The following is a 19,373-nucleotide window of genomic DNA, read 5'->3' as shown; positions in this document are numbered from 1 at the left end:
CTGTTTTCCACTGAAGAATGCATGGCTCCAGAAATAGATGACATTTCCACTTCTTCAACACCTATTTATTTATTGGGTGCTTACTATATGCCAGGGACTGTGTTAGGCACTGGGGATACAACATAGACAAGCAACTCAAAGACTCAGGGAGTTTAAAGCCTACTGGAGAAGGTGTACATTTAATAAGAAATATAAGGAAGCACAAGGTAGGGAACTGCAGGGAACTCTGGGATCACAGACTGCAGGGGAAGGGCTTACTCTAGCCCAGGAGTCAGCAAAGTCCTCTGGGAAAAAGTGGTATCAAAGCTGAAAAGTGAAGGATGAAGAGAAGGTAGCTACTTCGTTGTGGCAAACGTGGATTTTCCAACATGCAGGCCCAAAGAAGAACTAAAGGATCCTCTGTTGGATCCTTTTTCAGTAATACAAGACAACACCTGAGGCCATTTGCTAAGGTCCCCATACCCACTAAGGGAGGGCTGGGGAACTAAGATTTGTGAAAGGTCCCTGAGATCAGGGACATTCTTCAGCCAATTCAGCCTCACATTTCCATCTGCCACTTATAACCATCACATTCTGTCCTAAACAAATTAGCTTTATTCCCCAGAAGGAATTCCTTTTCAGATGCAGAATCTCTCTATTTTAAGTCTGTATTCTCAGAGACATCTGAAATTTAATTGGCAACCACCACCACTACTGAAAACATCGCTTGTGTACCCTTCGTGGTGGGCTAATTGTCTCCCTTTGCTGTACCACACAGAGGACCTGAGTACAGAAATCAAGCAGGAAACATCCATTACAGCTCCACAACATGTGGCTACAATTGTAGACCAGCTTAGGATACTCCACCAAGAGCCCCAGACCTCCCAAAAAGCAATGGCTTATTGGAGCAGGAGGAAAGGGAACAGAAGAGCAAGACGACAGTTCTAGTTTCAAGGATGGGAGAGAGAGCACTGCCCTAAAATGTCATAATGCTGGGGCCTCCAGAGATGATGGCATTTATACGGACAGAATTCAAATCATGCATCAAGTTTGGGCTCAAAATGGCCACTTAGGGTTTTGCTTGACACTGCTAAGTAGCACCTCACAGGGATGATTTGCTGATCACACAACACCATTTCATCCCCACTTTTTAATGGGGGAAGCTGGGAATTTCACATGTATCTAGCAAGAGGGGAAGCCTAAACTCAGACTAGACTGAGACTGGCCCCAAAACCTGTTCTCTTAGCTAAGGCAATGGATAGTTCATGATTTCCAAGTGTAGGGAAAAAAAAAAGAGGGAAGGAAGATGGTCTAGATCCCTTCTACTCAAGAGCGGTCTGTAAATCAGCAGCATTGACGCCACCTGGAAACTTCTTAGACACGCACAATCTCCGGCCCTACTCCAGACTACTGAACAAGTTTGGGAAGCGCCATGCTGGAATACACTGGGAGTGACGAGCTTTCAGGTGACCCCTGGAAGTGCGGGGAACCATCCCCCGACTCTGAGGACACATTACTGCCCAGAGCAACAGGTAGTCAGTACTGTCTAGTTCACACATGGGTCCTCGTGACTACAGGCCCTCTAGAGCTTCTGCTCCAAACTGCAAATCAAGAATTTCTGACCCAGCATTCCGATTTTCTTTCCAGTGCCGTGAGAGGAGGAATGAGAGGGGAGGGGAGGGATGAGTAAGCACTCTTTATCTTCTATTCAGCATAAAACCGGGCCCACCAAATAACAAGGGACAGAAACAACAAAGTGATAGAGCACTAAACACAGCTGGTGATGAGCGCTGACAAAGGCTGAGGGAAGCACCTTTTCCTTCTTAGAGAGACGAACCCACATTCAACACTCAGCTGCGGCCAAATCTTGAGCAGGGAGGGAGCTTGGAAGACGTGGAAGGAGCCTGGTTTGCAACAGGACGTTTTTTTCCTCAAATGATGTTCACAACAAGATGACTTATGAGCTACTTGAGTAAAGAGCATTATGTATTTATTTATTTATTTATTTGAGGAAGATTAGCCCTGAGCTAACTACTGCCAATCCTCCTCTTTTTGCTGAGGAAGACTGGCTCTGAGCTGACATCCGTGCCCATCTTCCTCTACTTTATCTGTGGGATGCCTACCACAGCATGGCGTGCCAAGCGGTGCCATGTCCGCACCCGGGATCCGAACCAGTGAACCCCGGGCCGCCGAGAAGCAGAACGTGCGAACTTAACCTCTGTGCCACCGGGCCAGTCCCTTTATTTATTTAATTCAAGATTCCACACATAGGCACATGCTATGGATGAGATGCTCTTTTGCCCCAAAAACAAAACAACAACAACAAAAAGAGACCTACACAGTTTTTTTGGTTCTTAGGTGCTGTTGGGAGAGTGATTCAGTTTGAATGTTAACAGTCAAAGCTGCAAACTTACCTTGTCTCATTGTGTATGTGTATCTCATCTCCTTCCAAACATTAAGAGATTACAATCCACCTCCTCTCAACGTGGCTCATTAAAGGCAATCTTCCTGCTAAGTATTGAACTTGAACTTCTTTGAAGCCTGATGCAAATAAAGGTCAAACTATTTTACTCCCTTCTTAAGGATTTATGGAAAACAAACTTCTGTGAGGACAAGAGGTGGAAGAACTGAATGAGCTGAAAACTTACCATTCAAAATGATTCAAGAGAGAACAGTTTCATTTATTTGCCAGCTCTCTGTCCTATTGTCCCTCCCCTTCAAATCCCTTCACATTTGCATTGTTCATGTAAAATGAGTCAGGGATGCAAAAGTGAAGGTTCTCATAGCAACTGTTAAGAGTCCCACACTGCTCACAAGCAGTATTGGCAATTACTAATTGGCTTGCTGCTAAAGGTGAACCCTTAATATACCTCATGTGTGAAGTGGGCGAACCAGCCATTTGGACAGATTTTAAACTTATTTATTTCTCAGCTTATGTGTTTAAATCTGTAGCTTTAAAAAATGGGCACATGAGGAAGAAAAACAAACCCTAGACAAAGCCAATGCTCAGCACAATGAATCTATAATCCCACCAAGAAGAGAACCAGGAACAGACAGTGGGGCCATATAGGGGCCCAGGTCCTACATGAACATCTGGGAGACATTTGAGCCAAGGGTGCATCCCAGACCAGCAGCTTGCCCCAAAGAAGCTCCTCGATTCCTCTCTGGTGCTATACCGGAAGCCCTTGGTCTTCATCACATTAGGGCCCTAACTGCTCTTCTAAGAACTGGATCGATGGTATTAGCATTAGCTCTTGGCTAGCTCACGTCTGAGCTCAGGATACTTTAAAACTGAGCTCTGTCATCCAATTAGAGTGTTTATCTGATGAACTGAGGGAAGACACTGGCTGTCTTCTAAGCTGTCATCTCCTACTCATACAGATTACATTTATGTCACGCAAAAAGTTAATCAACTGAATTTACTGATCAGCTGGCTTGAATTCAAACTCAAAATGTAAGAGTAAGGGGAAGAGTTCATAAGATCATGGTATTTTAGGGCTTGAAAGACCATCGTTATCATTTAATACAATCCCAAGGCCATATAGCTAGGACCATAACAGAATTAGCAATAGTGGGATACAGCCTAAACAAATACAGCCAATAGGAGTCAGAGAAGCAGGGGCAGACTCCTGCAGGAGCCTTGATAAAGGCCATACAGTGAGCAGTAGCATCTGGGTGAGAAAGCAGGTCTGCCAATTTTTTGTCCTTCAAGTGAACTTTCTATTATCAACTGTCCTTTAAAATATTTCAAACTCACCTTTGACCTGTTTTATTCCCCTATAGCCAGGCTTCTTATCCCAACTCTACTAAGCTGAGTATTCCTTGCTGTACTGAAAACATAATAATCACATTAAAGTTGTCTATAGGATCATGGAAAGCAGTGGAGGCAAAATGCTTAACTAGGAAGTACAGATGCTAATAAGAGTGGTGTCAATATTTGTGACAATTCTTGCTGTTATAAAATCAAGACAATACACCAACAAATGAAAAACACAGAGTGAAGTCAAAAGAGACAAAAGCAATGAGGACAAATACACATACCAGCATGGTACTCATTCCAGCAAAAAGTAGGAAGACATAACTCAGGAAGTGGATGCAGAAGAGCAAATATGGTAACGAATGCAAAGTTGAAAGAAAAGAGACTTTTAAAATTTCATGCCATGAAACATGAGACCAGCAGTTGGGGTCCTTGATTAGGAGTTGTCATGCTTTGTAGTTGGCATGTTGGGAAGAACAGCCTTGAGATTCTTCTTTCCATGGTGTCCCACCACTTGCATATTAGAATTCAGATAAAGGTAGAGTTCATCAAGAAATCATGATATTCCCAGAGCATCTTTAAAAGGCAGAACCCAAAAACGCTTGAAGGTGTATATGAATGAATCATTTTGCTTTAATCTGATCTATTATTCACTGAAATCTGAAAGAAGTAAAATTATAAAGCCCCTGTCATTTCTAGGGGCAGCATGAGAATCTCAGACAGAAACACGTAGATACACTAGGATGTGCACGTTCCCAGTGGCTTACAGACAGGCCGATCGACTACCTCACCAAAGCGCTACTTCCAGGTTCTCACCCCTGGAAACATCTGAGCCTGACAGGGCCCCAAAGCTGCTATAATGATATCTTCTGAATCAAAAAGACACACTGTCCTGACACTAGGCCTAAACTTTGAACACGGCACTTAAAAGCAGGAGTCTCCCTGGAAGAGCGAGGATGTACAATTGCCACAGCTCACCCTCCAAACTGGGACAATATCCTGGTTGCGCCCAGAAAGCAAGCATGGTTGCCACACAAACTTTTTTTCTTAAAAAAAAAAAAAAGTATGTTATGTATGGGATGGAAAGAATTATTTTATGCTGTTCTACAGATGTGAGAGGCAATCTGGCAAAAATCTTCTGATTCTAAAAAGACACTGAGAACAAATGGGGCAATTTGTTAACAATTCCATACAGGAAAATCAAAGATCTTTGTACTATTCTTGTCACTTTTCTATAAATTTGAAATTATAGAAAAGTAAAAAGTTCTAAGAATAATTTTTTTAAAAACCTCAACAACATGTTGGATATCCTGGGACATTTAATCCCATAATCATGATACTCTGAAAGATGCATCAGATGCCCAGTTAGGTAGGGAACCTTGGCAGGCACTTCCTCAGAGGAAAGCCCTTTGATAGTCTACAATGTTAACAATTCAACATCAGTTTTATGTATTGTCTCTCAAAACTGCTACTTAACACGGTCAGTTTAACCCTTTCATCTCCAAATTAGAAAGGAGGGTTCCTTGGTGGTCAGCAAATACTCTGTCCTTCTAACCCGCTCTCTCTAAGCTATCCTTAAGTATCACCAGGACTAGGCAAGTTGCTTGGCCTTTTATTAGTAAAGCAGCTGAATAATTTATAAGGGTTGCATAGGGCCCATCAGAAGTGCCAGAGCAGTAATAACTGGCTTAAGACTCTGCTTACTCAGGGCTAAAGTTTAATTTGTCCATAAATGCCCCAGCTCATAAACCCATCCCACAGGTCTGACCTGCTCTGTCCTCCACAATCACATGTCCTAGACATGCTCTCGTCTTAGCACGTTCCTATTGTCATCTTTGGGGTAAAAACCTCCCCCAAATTCTAACTCCAAAACAACAAGTAAAATCTCGTACCCAGATTACTACATTTCCTAAAGAGGGCCACTACCACGTCCCCCTCTTAAGCTTTGCTTTTGGTCATTCCAAAAGAAAGGCAGCACCAGGATGATTCCTAGCCAACAAAACAGCATAGGCGGATGCCATGAATGGAGGGAAGACTGGAGAAATAGAAGAGGTAAGACCTTGGGAACACTATGTTCAATGTCTACTCGGGTGTCACCTTCTAAATGACAGCACATACGATAAGATCAAGAAAATGTGCACTGCTTATATAGCAAGTTAACTTTTTTAAGCCTCAGTTTTCTCATTTGTGAAATGGCAACTGTAATGGTATCCACCTAATATGGCTGTGGTAGGATTAAATGAGTTAATCCACAGCACAGAATAAATACTCATTAAATAAAAGCTATCATTATTAGAGATTCAGACCTGGAATGAATACTGGAGAAACCTAATCCAAACCCCTCACCTCACTCAATGAAAAAACCCAAGGCCCAGAGAGGCCAGCTGACTTGTTCAAGGTTTAGTGACATTGGGGACAGTTTTTAGCTTTAAATCCAGTTCTCCAGACAGACACACCGTTTGGGGCTCTGTTCGCCATTTTAGGGCTGCTGTGGCTCTAACACTCATTCTCTATGGAAACAGTGTTGTTATTTTGTTTTCTGAGTTTTAGCCCAGAAACTTCACTGTTCGTTCATTCATCCAAGACTACTACTACTACTGAGTGTGACTCTGGGTCAGGCACTATTTTAGGCATGGTTACAGGGGTTCAGCAGCTGCAAGGCAGACAAGGTCCCTGCTCTCAGCATCTTACATCTGGTGACGCAGACAGTCAGTAAAAAACCGAATGAGAAATAAACTAGATAACTTCAGACAGTGGCAAGTGATATAAAGAAAATAAAAAGGTGACGAGAGAGCAATGGTAGAAGTTGGGAGGGTGGCAATCTCTTAATAGGGGCCATTCATGTTGGTTTCTTTGTAGCTTAATCTCTAGTAAAATGGCCTTGTAACACTGGTTTTAGCATATGCATATATGAATATGTATGACTACATGTGATAAGAAGAAACTATACAAAGTGGTATATCACTCTCTGAAAATTTTACTCTTGAGCAATCATACCAGAAATAAACACACTAATCATTAATGACTATCAGAAAGGACCTTTTTTTCTGGTCTTATCTCCCTGGCTATTCTGGTGCAAATGGACGGGTTAAGGCAAAGGACATCAGAGGAATCGAAGCAGGATTCATGCCACTCTTTCAGGTGAAGTTCATTTCCCTGGCCTCTGGAGGCTGGATTCTTAGCCCTTGGCATCAGTGCTATGTGCCTCAAAATTCCTGCCCCAAGAACCAGTTCAGAGGATCAAAGAGCTATTATTAATGTCTCAGTCTAGGCCAATTGAGGGAGGGAATGGCGGTAGAGGCAGGCCACTCACCCCGCCATTCAGCCACCCTGCTCCACAACAGGGCCATTGAGCAGGCCCCACAATAGAGGGCTGAGAAGAAAAGGCCGAAGGAAAGCATACAGAGTCCCCTCGCACAGACTCGGTCATTCATCACCAGGCAAGTGCCAATATCTGGGAACAGCAATCTCAATTTCTGCAAATCCTCCAACCTGCAACAGCTGCTAGTGACTCTGGTGGGCGGCTTTGCTGCTTATGCGAGTTTCCAATACCGAGCCCTGGCCCAGAGCCAAGTCGACATTGCTTAGGTTAGAGACACGCTGGCTGCAGAGAGCAGCAACAATGGACTTCACAGCTTATAAAGCAGCTTACAAAGGACTCCCGTGTATTTCAAAAAGCACTTCAGATAGCTGGTGAGAGAAGCTATCTTGCGCAAACGCGTTCAAGCAGTTTATTCCTAACCCACTTAATTCAAGTTTTCTGTCAGAAGCCGACGACACACTGGAGGGAGGTGCAGAGAACCGCGAGAGGGCTGGATGGCTCGGCAGCTGGGGGAATGCAGCCAACCTCAGCCCCCTCCTCGGAGCCCCAGCTCAGCAGGGCGGTGAGAGACTGGCAGCCAACAGCCTTCACCTGGATAACGAACGCAATGAAAATAATGAAAGATTGTTTGTGGGATTCCTCCGCTCTTTAGTGAGCTGTTTGTCTCAACTGCTTCCATCATCATCGATAAGTAGCTTTTACAAATGTTACTGAACGAACACTGAATGCCATCAAGGTGCCTGCCACCATACAACCCAAAGACAGCTTCATCTGACTGCACAGGGGACACGAGCCAACTGCATCTCCTGCCCTGCTTTACTCCTCTGAAGTCTCCAGGGACCCACTCATCTCCTCCACACTATCCATGCTTGCCTTGGTAGGCACAGCTTTGTGTATGGAGAAGAATTTTGCCAGATACCAGGCACGGAGACCAAAAGAAGCCAAAGACTAGAAGAAAACACTGAGGGCTCAAAGGCCTGTGTTTGAAGCCTGGAACTCACAGTGAACACTGAGTGCGCCCAACACAGACCATATCCATGGAAGAAAAGAAATACAGAGGTAGGTAACGGCTCTTTATCAGTTTTGTCTCGCTCATCCACTTTTCAAAAGAACTTCATGAGTGCTTTTGTTTATGGAAAATGAAGCAATAAACACGTGAGGTGGAACTATCCCTGAACTCTTAGATGTTTAAATGGAAGGACCCCTCAGAGGACAACGGGCCTCTCACAGGGCTACAGACCCTATGTGGAGATCTGACTAACGTCTGTAGTACTTGTTGTGGGTTTCTCGACAACTCTTAATCAGCGATTTCAGGGGAAGAGATTATTATAAGACTAATTAACAGAAGCAAAGGAAATAGAGCTGTATCAAATGTGAAGTAGGATTTGGAACTGCTCAAGTGATACTATGTTGAAGGGAAAAAAGGTACCACCACCCCAGCCCTCATTCTAATGGGTAAAATTTATTGGTGCGGGAATAAGGAACGAGTGTGATAGGGCAGTGTTTACTGTGAGGACAGCCTCATAGCATGAAATGGGTCAACATGAGAGTAGGCTCACAATGCTATTACCATGTAATTTCTTTTATTATTGTATGAAATGCCACATGCGGCAATGATACACCGTAATGGGATCCGGTTCTAAACTAACATATCATGTGTACTTGGATCATGAGTCTCAAATCCAACTCTTCATGTCTTGGTTATTGCAGTAGCTAAACAGCAGAATAGGGATGACATGGGAGACGACCTTTAGTGAGAAGGGAGGAAAATAAAAACTGTTTATATCAGTTGCAGAACTTCTGCACAGAATGCACATCTACTATTTCCAGTGTGACTTCCCTGGATTTTTCATGTTTGAAAAGTCAGAATTCACCAAAAGGAAGAGTCCCTGTGCCGGATCTCAGAGAACTACAATTTGAGATCACACAGAAATAGCACAATGGCACAAATGCAGACCTATCTACCAGAGCTCTGCTTTCTGCCCGCAGCGTGCTGCCCGAAACCATCCGGAGACTAGCGTACGCAGAGCTGGGCACACCTAAGCCTAGGAAGGCTCCATTCCTACGGCCGTGATCCATGACCGGGCATTTCTGATTTGGTTCTGGTGATCCTGTTGCTGAAGTTACCATTTGCCAAGAGCAACAGTTCCCCCAAGAGGCCTTAACTACCGGCAACTCTTGCTTAAGAAGCCCACCTCTAACGTGGTATCTCACACTCTAAGTACGTGCTGTACTGTAGTGCAATCTAAACGTTTCTTGTCAAAAATAAGTTCCTTGAAGGTATACACTATTCCCCTTTTTCCTCATGCAGGGCCAGGGAATAACAGGTGTTAATAAATAACCAGGGGGGACTGGCCTGGTGGCGCAGCGGTTAAGTTTGCACATTCCGCTTTGGCAGCCCGGGGTTTGCCGATTCGGACCCCGGGTGTGGACCTACACACCACTTGTCAAGCCATGCTGTGGCAGGCGTCCCACATATAAAGTAGAGGAAGATGGGCACGGATGTTAGCTCAGGGCTAATCTTCCTCAAAAAAGAAAGAAAAAAAAATAAAAACAAATAACCAGGGATACAAACACAAGCAAGAACAAGTAGCTGTTACCATGTCTTCCCACCCACCAAACTGTGGAGAAGAAAATTCCCTCCTCTTTAATCAAAGCAGACTGCTGACCAGGAGCACAATGTGAAAGGGAAAGATGGCCACTCTACGCAATACGTCTATTTTGATACGATGGGTTGGTCTGTCATTAGCAGTTCCCAATCAGAAGCACTCACAAATAGGTCTAAACTTGGAAAAGATTAAAAAAACATTCCCTGTCAAACAATGAGAATCAAGAGTAAAAAGAAAAGAGACGAAAATACATCAGGGCCTCAGAGGAGTTATTTCTGCATTCCCTGCACATACGACATCATTCATGAAGAAGGCAATGGTACCAATATAGCATAAATGTCGTCTGCTCTAGCTTGTAATTTAAAATGCAAATGCTAATGAGCGAACTGGTGTATCAGTGGAGTTAATAACCGCATGCCTAGCACAGGGGCTGCATCCAAAACACACACAGAGAAGAGACAGACACCATGTTCCAATTTAAAAATAAAAACACCCAAATTAACCCTAGAAAAATCACTTGCAGATGTACAGGCTCAGGAAAAGGAGGCACACCAGGGCAGGAATGGGAACTTCTCCACCCATCGTAGACTAAGCCGTCGATTTAAATATCTTCCTCTGTGGAATGAAGGTAAGCATGGGAGCTACTGGGGTTTATTCAGGACCGCTACTGTAAAGCATGAGTAGAATAAGGGAAAACTACATGGAATCTGGAAAGCTCAAACAAAGTTTCTCCAAAGCCCACGTAGAAGCCTATAAGCCACCCGTGCAGGGAGCCATATGTTCAGAAATCAAAGGCCACTGAAGAGAGATGTAGATTTCATCTATTTTATCATAGGCAAAGGGAGGTTAAAAAAAACCCCAAACTTAAAAGGTGTGGATTAAGTGGGTAATTTAAAGAATGGGAAAAAGCTCTAATGATGAAAAAATACAACTGAGAATGCAGTTGTGTCTCAGATGCCTTCCAAATATGAAAGGAACTTCTGTGAATTGTTCTTGCTCCCACAGGGTCTGTGCTTGGCAGCCCAACATCAGAATCTGGTAGCGATCCCATGGCACTGAGACTGAGAGCAGCTCCTTGGGCTTCCTTGGAGCTCCTCAGGCATGGGATGCGAGGAAGTGCATTATGTGGCCAGTGGTCCCATCCAGTTCCTTGAGTGAAAACCTGTGGTGCCCCCTTCGGGACAACAGGAGGATGTACTTGGAATGATTGTCCACACTGGGTACCTAGTGTGTTGTAATTCCCATGTTAGTGCCATTCATTCAAATTTTATACAAAGGGCCAGGCATAGACTCTGGCAGATCTAACCCATCAGGTTGGGGAAGCTTCAGGAAAACTTTCTGAAAGGAATCCAAGGGAAGCAATGACCTGGGGCTTGGGGGCAAAGACAGTTTTTCAATGATAAGGAACCATTTTTTTTTTTTATTTTAAACAGTCATATCTCTGTTTGAAAGGGGGATGTGAGAGGTGGTTCCCATAGCAACCAGGATTAAGTCTTACAGGCAGTGTGCACTGCTTACCCTGGGGCTGCCCATTACCAGACTGCAAAACACTTCCCTTCAATTTCAAATTACCATGCCATCTATACGCCCTCTCCTGCATCCAGGTCCTGCCATTTTCTATTATTAGGCTGGCCAAATAGACACCCCCACAGGGCAGGGGTAGTGGCAAGTAGCCCAATCCTGGATGATGTTGCTTGCCATCATTACTACTAAACGGCTGCTGGGAAATGCCAATAGGTTGACTAGATGGCACTGAAAAATCCACACTGTAATGTATTTTTCTGAGAAAGCAACAAGAACGGAATTAGAACTGAGGTATTTGGGCACAACCAGAGACAGGTGCTGGAACAGAAAACCCTATAGCAGACAACAGCCATCAAATCTCTGTAAGCTTCTCATTCCTCTTCCACATGCCCACCAGGTGGAAGGCAGCCTAGATAACTTTTAAGAGACTCAGAAAGACCCTTAAAGTAGGAGAGAAGGAGGAGTGGAAAAGGAACCCTTGGTAAAAAGCTCACAGGTCTGACCTTTTTGTATCACTCTACAGGCTCTATTAACTCTGCAGGGAATAGGCCTATACCCTATCCAGGATACTTTTTCCTCTTGCCTCACCTATGTTAAAACTCAAAAGCAGCAGGAGTAAAAAGCAGTAGCAGAAGGCGTAAGTCAGAGGATGTAGGAGGTAGGGATTCTTTTCATTGACTTCTGACCTATCCATCCAGAGGCAATCAATGGGCCTAACATGTAACAGCCAAGGATAAACCAACATCTTTCTTTTCTTGACACAGAAAACCCAAGTGAGATGGTGAGGGCTGAACATCCCAATGAGAAGGCTGCACCATCCTCAGACTGACTCCATAGGAGGTGGTGCCCCCACTAGGACTATCTTTCCCTCAGTTGCAGGAGTATCCAGAGAGGCTGGCAGAGAACTGCCATATGGGCCTTGCTGTCTGCCTCACCTCTAGGTCCCAGCATCGCACCCAGATAAGCAGGCCAGTCTGATGGAAATAATTAACTAGGAAGCAGGAGAGCAAGAATTCATCTTTAAGTGTTCTAGCTCCAAGGTCTGTGACTGCCATTAAACCATGCCAAACAAATCTTATTTTTATTGATGTCTTTATTTATTACTCTGTCTTAATCAAAAAAATATTTGAAATGGCTACTGAACAAATCGAATCACTACCTCTTTTACTTTGAAACACTCCATTACGTCCTGGAAGTCTCCTTTGATTCCTACTACTAGTCCTCAGGACTGGCATTTTTAGGTCTGTTACCATCCTGGTCACTCTCCTCTGATCCTTCTGGAGTGTGCTGATGTCTTTCCTAAAAGGGTGGTCCTCAGATACACCAGGCCTGCACTGGTCTGGGCTGAGCCAGCACGTGGCTCCCTCCTCTCCAGATCCTGTACTTCTGGGTTATGGACCAGGACTGCCTTAACCTTTTTGACAGTATCACAATATTTATTGTTATTGTTTTATAAAAATCTGAGTTGTTTTCATTTGTATGGTATTTCAGCCATGTTTCTCCTACTTTTATCCTTCTTAAAAAATGTATTTTCTTCTTCATGTCTATACATTCTTTACTTCAGTAGACCCATCTTACTTTGCTTGAAGGCTAGAGCTCTATCTTATGCATTTCTATATTCCCAGCATAGTGCCCAGTGGAGATAAATTATTAAATAGCCATGTGATTGAATGACCCACAAGCACGATGAGGCTCATTCTGGGGAGATTCATGATCTAAAGATGGGAGATAATCAGGCTATAATCACAGGCTTGTCTTTCATCTATACGACTATTAGGTGATGGTAAGGTATGCCTGCAGCGACTGCGAGCTGAGGGCAGAGCACCGAATATTCAACGGCAAAAGAGCTGAGAAGGAGATTTTCATGCCCATACAAAAGCAGAGAGAAAAATGATTGATGAGTACATCCATTTCTTTTAGGCAACTCTTCCTGAGAACTAATGATACAGGCTAAGTTGTTTTGCCTAGACAAATCACACCCAGCCTGCCAAAAGAAAATGTTCCAGATCTTCCTGGATGCTCAAATGCCATCTCCCTTGGGAAGTCTTTTCTATTCCCCAGTTAATTGTTCTTTCCTCTGCACTCTCATGATATGTTGCCTATACTTTTCATAAGTCCTTTATGCTTTTCCTTGTTCAAGTTTTTCATATGGCTCTCTATACTACCAGACTAAAAGCTGTTCAGGAAGGAAGGAACAATCTTATTAATATATGTATCACCCAAATCTATCTGTCAAAGACTGCCTTTCTTATCCTGGGCTTGCAAAAATTTTAGCCTCATTAAAAAAGGCTCCCCAAACCTGTTTATTGTGCTAATAATACTTTCCAACAAGTGACCCTCCAGGACCTCCTGACACGAGCACAGTTTGTAGAATTCCCGTCCTGATAGCTTTTAGAAGTGAAGAACTAGAGCAGTCGCAGCCAAGTCTCAGTCACGCTGCCCATTTCCAGCAATGGGACCCACCTGGAAGCAAGTAGGCGGTAGAGAGAGAATCCAAGTGGCAAGTCCCAAGAGAAAGAACACCCCACTTCACAAATGTCCATTAAGTTGCAATTCAATTAAAGCATCTGAAAGGAATTCATAAGTACCAGCAGACCCTGTAATTGCTTAATTAACGATAGAAGCCCAGCAAACACAACCACAATAACAGCCTGATTCATTAGCACCTCTGTGATAGCAGAATGGGATTTCTCACTTAAACATATATTGGCTTTAATTGTGTAATTTGGTTAGGAACTGGTAACCAATGGGGATCCACCATTCTTGGGGCCAGGAGATGAAGAGAACATTCCTGTTCACATTCCCTCTCCTCTCTCATTTGAAGTTTCTGGTCTATTGAAACAGACAGTTGGTATTCCTATTACACTGGCTGGAGAAGAGACACTAAAGAGAAAGAAGGAAATGAGGTACTTTATTCAAACGCACTCAGGGTGGAAGGACGCACGGCCAAATTTTTAGTTTACCATGCACAAACCCACCACCAAAATTTATCAAACCTGGATACCTAGACCCTTCTCTCACTGCCTCCCTTGTCAAAGTGCAGCTCTAGAAATGAGTTGCAATCAAAGAGAGAGAAAAAAATGGAAAAATATCAAAGGCAGGCAAAAGGCAAGCCTCATTTTCTGGTCTTGTTTCATATGAGTAGGTAACTGGTTAATTATAAGTCACCTGCTGTGATCCACATGGGAACCCCCTGCCAGGTGGTTGCTGCCTTCTAGGTCGTTTGTACTGTGAGTGCCATCCAAGATGACTGATACCCAGTCCCCCACCCTCCAAACCTCCCTCAGCCCATAATTCCTCATACATATTGCTGTCCCACTTTTAAGAACATGGAAATGCAAATGGGTGGGCTCATCCAGTGAGTTAGCAAAAGACTCCAAATACCTGATCTAAGACTACCTAGATTACTTTGCACTGAAACCTCAAATCATTATTGTCTTTCAATTCAGGCATGTGGTTTCCAGGCACTAACTTGATACCTCCTATGCTTAGCCAACAGGACGACTTCCTGAACTGTGCCTTCAGCATGACCCAGATACCCCAGAGCTAAGAAGCGAATTCAAAATAAGGAAATGTAACATGAAAGTCATAGCAATAAGACACACACTCCATGCCGACTGGAGCTAATAAAGAAAAATGTGAATCAAGGCCCAAGAGATTTGTAAATATGTGCCTCAGTATGTCTTTAGACAAGAAACTAAGTAAAATGTGACATATATGACAAGTGAAAATAAGCTAAAAGATTGTGGTTAAACTGCTTTTGTTCTCACTGAAGTATGGGGCTCACTAAATGCTAGATGAGGAAAAAAGATGCTTTTAAACAAATGTGGGCTGCCCCAGGATCTTGGCTTCCCCGCTGAGGACAAGAATCACCTGTGATTGCCTCCAAGCCTGAAATAAGTATGCATAGGAGGAGGCCACAGCAGCAGGCGGAGGGACCTTGAACAGTCTTGGTTCTGATGGTGTAAGGTCACCTGCTCACCGATCAAACCTAAGCCAGGTGCTCAAAGGACTAAAGGGCAAGAGCTTTCAGGAGGCACTGACCTGTTAGCTACAGCTGACTTTGCCCAGCCCCACCTGCTATCCCATCTGACCAAGCAATCATTCCACATACAGGGGTGCAGGAACCGTGACAGAGAGGCCAGCTGGCTCGGGCCAAATGCCACTCCCTATCAAGCTGTGGGGCCGTCTGCCCAAAAAAGGCCACATAAAAATGGAAAATGTCCAGCCTACCTTGAAGTCCAGAGGGCTCTCCAAAAGGCTGGGACTAATGAGAGTAGCATATATGGGTCTGCTGAATAATTCTCTGGACTTTTCCCTTGAGAATCACAACCCAAACTCCCCTCCTGGCTGCCTAGAGACATCATTTCTAGCAGAATGCCTGTGTTACACGGTGTAGAACACATCCCACAGATACGCAAAGCTGTGCCACGAGTGCCATCACTGTCCAGGCAAACGGCTCCACAACGTGAATACTGTGTCTGTGTCTACACTCACATTCAGCTTTGGAGTTGGTCCCAGAGGGCCAGGGAGCCCATCTCTTTCTAAGGATACTCCCTCCACGCACGTTCTGCATCCATCTCATTCATTCTATCTCCTCTAGGTCACCATTCTATTAATCATTTACTAGCGTCCTTTCTTAGTTCCCGCTACTTAGAATTCAGACCAGTGCTTCTCATGTTCCCTATGATATTTTCTCACTTCATGCTTTGTATATGCTCATTTGCTAAGAAGATTTTGTTGAGTTTTACATTCCATAATTGGTATTATGAAAACAATTGGTATATTGAATAGCTTTTCCAAATATACATGCGACGTTCTGCTCCAATCTTGAATAAGAATTACAGCTATAAAAGTACTCAAGATGCTGACATTCTTAGGATGTTACCTTGACCCTTCTGCTTTCACTTTTCTGCACTCCTTTTCCATTCTGTTAGATTTCTGTGAAGAGCAGTCTATTTTTAATGCTGTTCCTTATTTCTCACATTTACTCCCCAATCACCTATAATCTGCCTTTAGCTGAATCAACTCTGGTGAAAATGCACTGACAGAGGTTATCTGTGTCTTACTAATTGATAAATAGTACAAAATCATTCACTGTTTTTACCTACTTGATCTTCTAGGTAAAATCAGACACTGCTGACTCCTCAGAATTCCTTCCTCCCTTGGCTTCCAAAAGATGAGTCTCTCTGGATTCTCCATCTAATCCTCTGACCACCAAGTGACTGTTCCCAAAACCTAGTCTTAGTTTTGTGTTGCCCTTGCTGGTGGACATCACTATCTGCCCATCACACAAACTTTAGACGCATTACTTCCTCTCCTGCACTCAACATCAACCCCCATCCCTGACCAAAAGAATCCAGTTATTTCCTGAACTATCAAGTCTTCCGCTAAATACTGTTCCAATCTCTCCTCCTCTCCACCCTAGATTTCAGGCCTCTATCCCCATGCTTCTTAATTGCTCTCACAGCCTCCAGCCTCCTTTATTCCAATGTATCCACCAAAATAAACTTTCTTAGCACAAGTATGAACACATCGCTCCCCTGCTTAATACCTTGAGTGACTCTGAGGGTCCACAGTATATTCCACGGGAGAAAGGCTTCTACCTGCATTTCCAACCTCATCCCACCCCACCTCCCCTCACTCTCTATACTCCACCAATACCAAAGTGTTCGTGGTTCCTCGCACACACCAGGATATATCATACATAACTCCACACCTTTGTACATGCTGTTACCTCTGTCTAGAATGTTCCTCTCCTTCTCCGCGTCCCTTTCCATCCCCCAACATTGCAAATCCCTATTTGTCCTTCAAAACAGAGCTCAGATATCGGCTCTTCAGGGAGACAATCTTTGATCCCCACCTAAATAACCAACCATTTCTTCTCTAGGCTATTTCTGCGCCTTGTAGATAATTCTATCATCTCACTTAGTGCCCAACATTGCAGTTTGTTTACATGCCTGTCTTCCCTCTAGAGCTTCCCGAGACCTAGGACCGTGCTGTACCAGGATGCAGAGTCCTTACTCCAAAGTCAGAGGGGAAAGCCAGTAGCCTTCCCTTCAGTGAACGCTGTGCTTAGTCAGGAGGAGGATAGAACAGCTCCTTTTCTGGATTTCTTTCCATTAACAGATAGCTCAGTCTCCATGGGAGAGTCCTAGCCATGTGCACACACTACACAACTATGCTGTTCCATGGAAGAGTTAAGGAAAGCTCTAGTTATGAATTTGCTAAGTCTTTGTGAGAGAAAGGGGAAAGAAACATTTAATGATGATTTACTTTATGGCAGAGTGGTTCTGAACCCTTTACACATCTCATTAAACCCTCACAAAAATCCTGAGAGGCAAGGAACTCTCCAGTTAACTGACGTGCAAACTAAGACTCAGAGTAAAAAACTTCCCTAAAGTCACCTGCTTATACAGAGTAGGATCATCATTCAAACCGAGGTCTGCTTTCTCTCATGACTTTTCAATATCCTGCATCCTTGCCAGGTTTCCAAAGAAACCAGAAGATGTATAATACAACAGTATATAGTAGGGCAGGAGAAAAATGTAAAAGCTTATATTTTTACCATGTGTTTGCTTCTGTAATCTATCTTTCAGAATGGAAGTTAACTCAGGCGATGCTTTTTGAATTGCTAAGCTTAGAATAATGTCAAGTACACAGAGGGACTGGCTAATGTGGCATCGAGTGATCAGACTGCTCGTGTTTAAGCAAGTTATAACCAGAAGGGTTCTACAGGAAAACCTCAGCCGAGATCAGTCTGAAGCTCTAAGTCAGCTCCATTCAGGTAGTTCTGACTTTAGAAGCCAGAACTTCAATGTTTTTGTTCCCATACAGATGTGTGGCCAAGTTCCCCAGAATGAATAATACTGTTTCTCTTCCCCACCTCTGGGATCAAGCACTACACCGCCAAAAGGATGATTGTTTTGCAGGTATAGAGCAAAGGATGAGCTGAACATATACTTCAGACTCTGTAACAACAAGAATTCACAGCTAAGAAACTTCTCCACTACGGAAATCTTCAGAAGGGCACAAATGGCTCCATGAAAGGACTCTCTCACCCAATGCTACGCTACCCCTCAGTTTACTATAACTCACATTTGCAGAAACAAAACCACGGCCCTCCAGTAAGGTGTGGGTTTGTTGCGGCCTTCCTTTTCTACAGCTGCCCCTGAGCTTCCTGTCATACGTCAATTAGTCTCTTCAGAGAGCGCGCAGAGATGTGCAATGATTATTAACTTCTTAAGAATGCAAGAGAGCCTCACTGATAAGATGGCCAAGCGGCAGCAGCAGTGAGCTTCATGGTCATGTGTTCAGTGAGTGATTTATCTCACGTAACAAACCATTTAGTTGGGGCCTGAGGGAGACCCTTATCCAGAGGAGAAACTATCGGTGACTTCTAGGACAAGGAGGCTGAGGCAATCTGGCAGGGGACAGCAAGCATGGCTCCTGTTTCTCTTCCCCTATGGCAAATTCTATTCAAGAATTCAATAGAAGAAGTGCTGAGGCAACAAGACAGCCTCAGAAAAGGAACTGCGCATTGAGAGAACACAATGGAATATGCCCTTTGTGAGTGAGTGAATGTTTGTGTGTACAGGGGTGGGGTGCAGGGTCGTGAAGTAAAATGACACTCTCTCAAAGACCACGTCTCTGTGAAGTACTGAGTAGAAATAAATAACCATTATTTGCCAGCAGGGAAGAAATGAAGCAGTTTGCTCCTTGACTGCATAAATGTAAACCGTCCAAAGAGCACAGTTCATACGTAGTCTTGCTGGTTTGTGAAATATTAAGCTACTGGAAAAGATAGGACAAGAAAGACGTACATTCAGTCAGCAAAAAAGGAGGAAGGCTTGCCCTAGCATGTCAACCTTAGTGCAACAGAGAGCCTACTACAGATGCAGGAGCCAGGGAAGGTAATGTCATGTCTCGGGTTTCATAAAAGATATGGATCCTAATGACATTTGAAAAGAATAAAAGAGAGACAAATGGCACTGCTGGGGAACAAGGGCAGGGTGTGTCAGCAACTCTGTGGCCTGCCCGCAACTAGCACGGCAGGGGCGGTCTATTCCAATGGGAAACACCAACTGTGAGAATTCCATCGTCAGTATTTTTCTACGTCTGCAATTCCCTTCACTCAGGCTGTGTGAGGATATGTGCTGTCTTTTAAGCTACTCTCCACTCC

At 43.8% G+C, this 19,373-nt stretch overlaps 1 protein-coding gene and 1 long non-coding RNA gene across 2 annotated transcripts in view; one reads left to right on the top strand and one right to left on the bottom strand.

The window, feature by feature from the left end:
- Nucleotides 1–19,373, bottom strand: part of SND1 (staphylococcal nuclease and tudor domain containing 1) — a 408,513-nt gene that overhangs the window by 129,888 nt on the left and 259,252 nt on the right. The gene's annotated exons all lie outside the window — the stretch shown is intronic.
- LOC138923908 (uncharacterized) lies at nt 7,402–18,831 on the top strand. Its single transcript, XR_011438225.1, has 3 exons — nt 7,402–8,117; nt 10,191–10,295; nt 14,684–18,831. It is a non-coding gene; the product is annotated as an uncharacterized lncRNA (long non-coding RNA).

The sequence above is a fragment of the Equus caballus genome, chromosome 4 (assembly GCF_041296265.1).
Source record: "Equus caballus isolate H_3958 breed thoroughbred chromosome 4, TB-T2T, whole genome shotgun sequence".
Taxonomy (NCBI): domain Eukaryota; kingdom Metazoa; phylum Chordata; class Mammalia; order Perissodactyla; family Equidae; genus Equus; species Equus caballus.
This window is presented reverse-complemented; position numbering and strand designations above follow the sequence as displayed.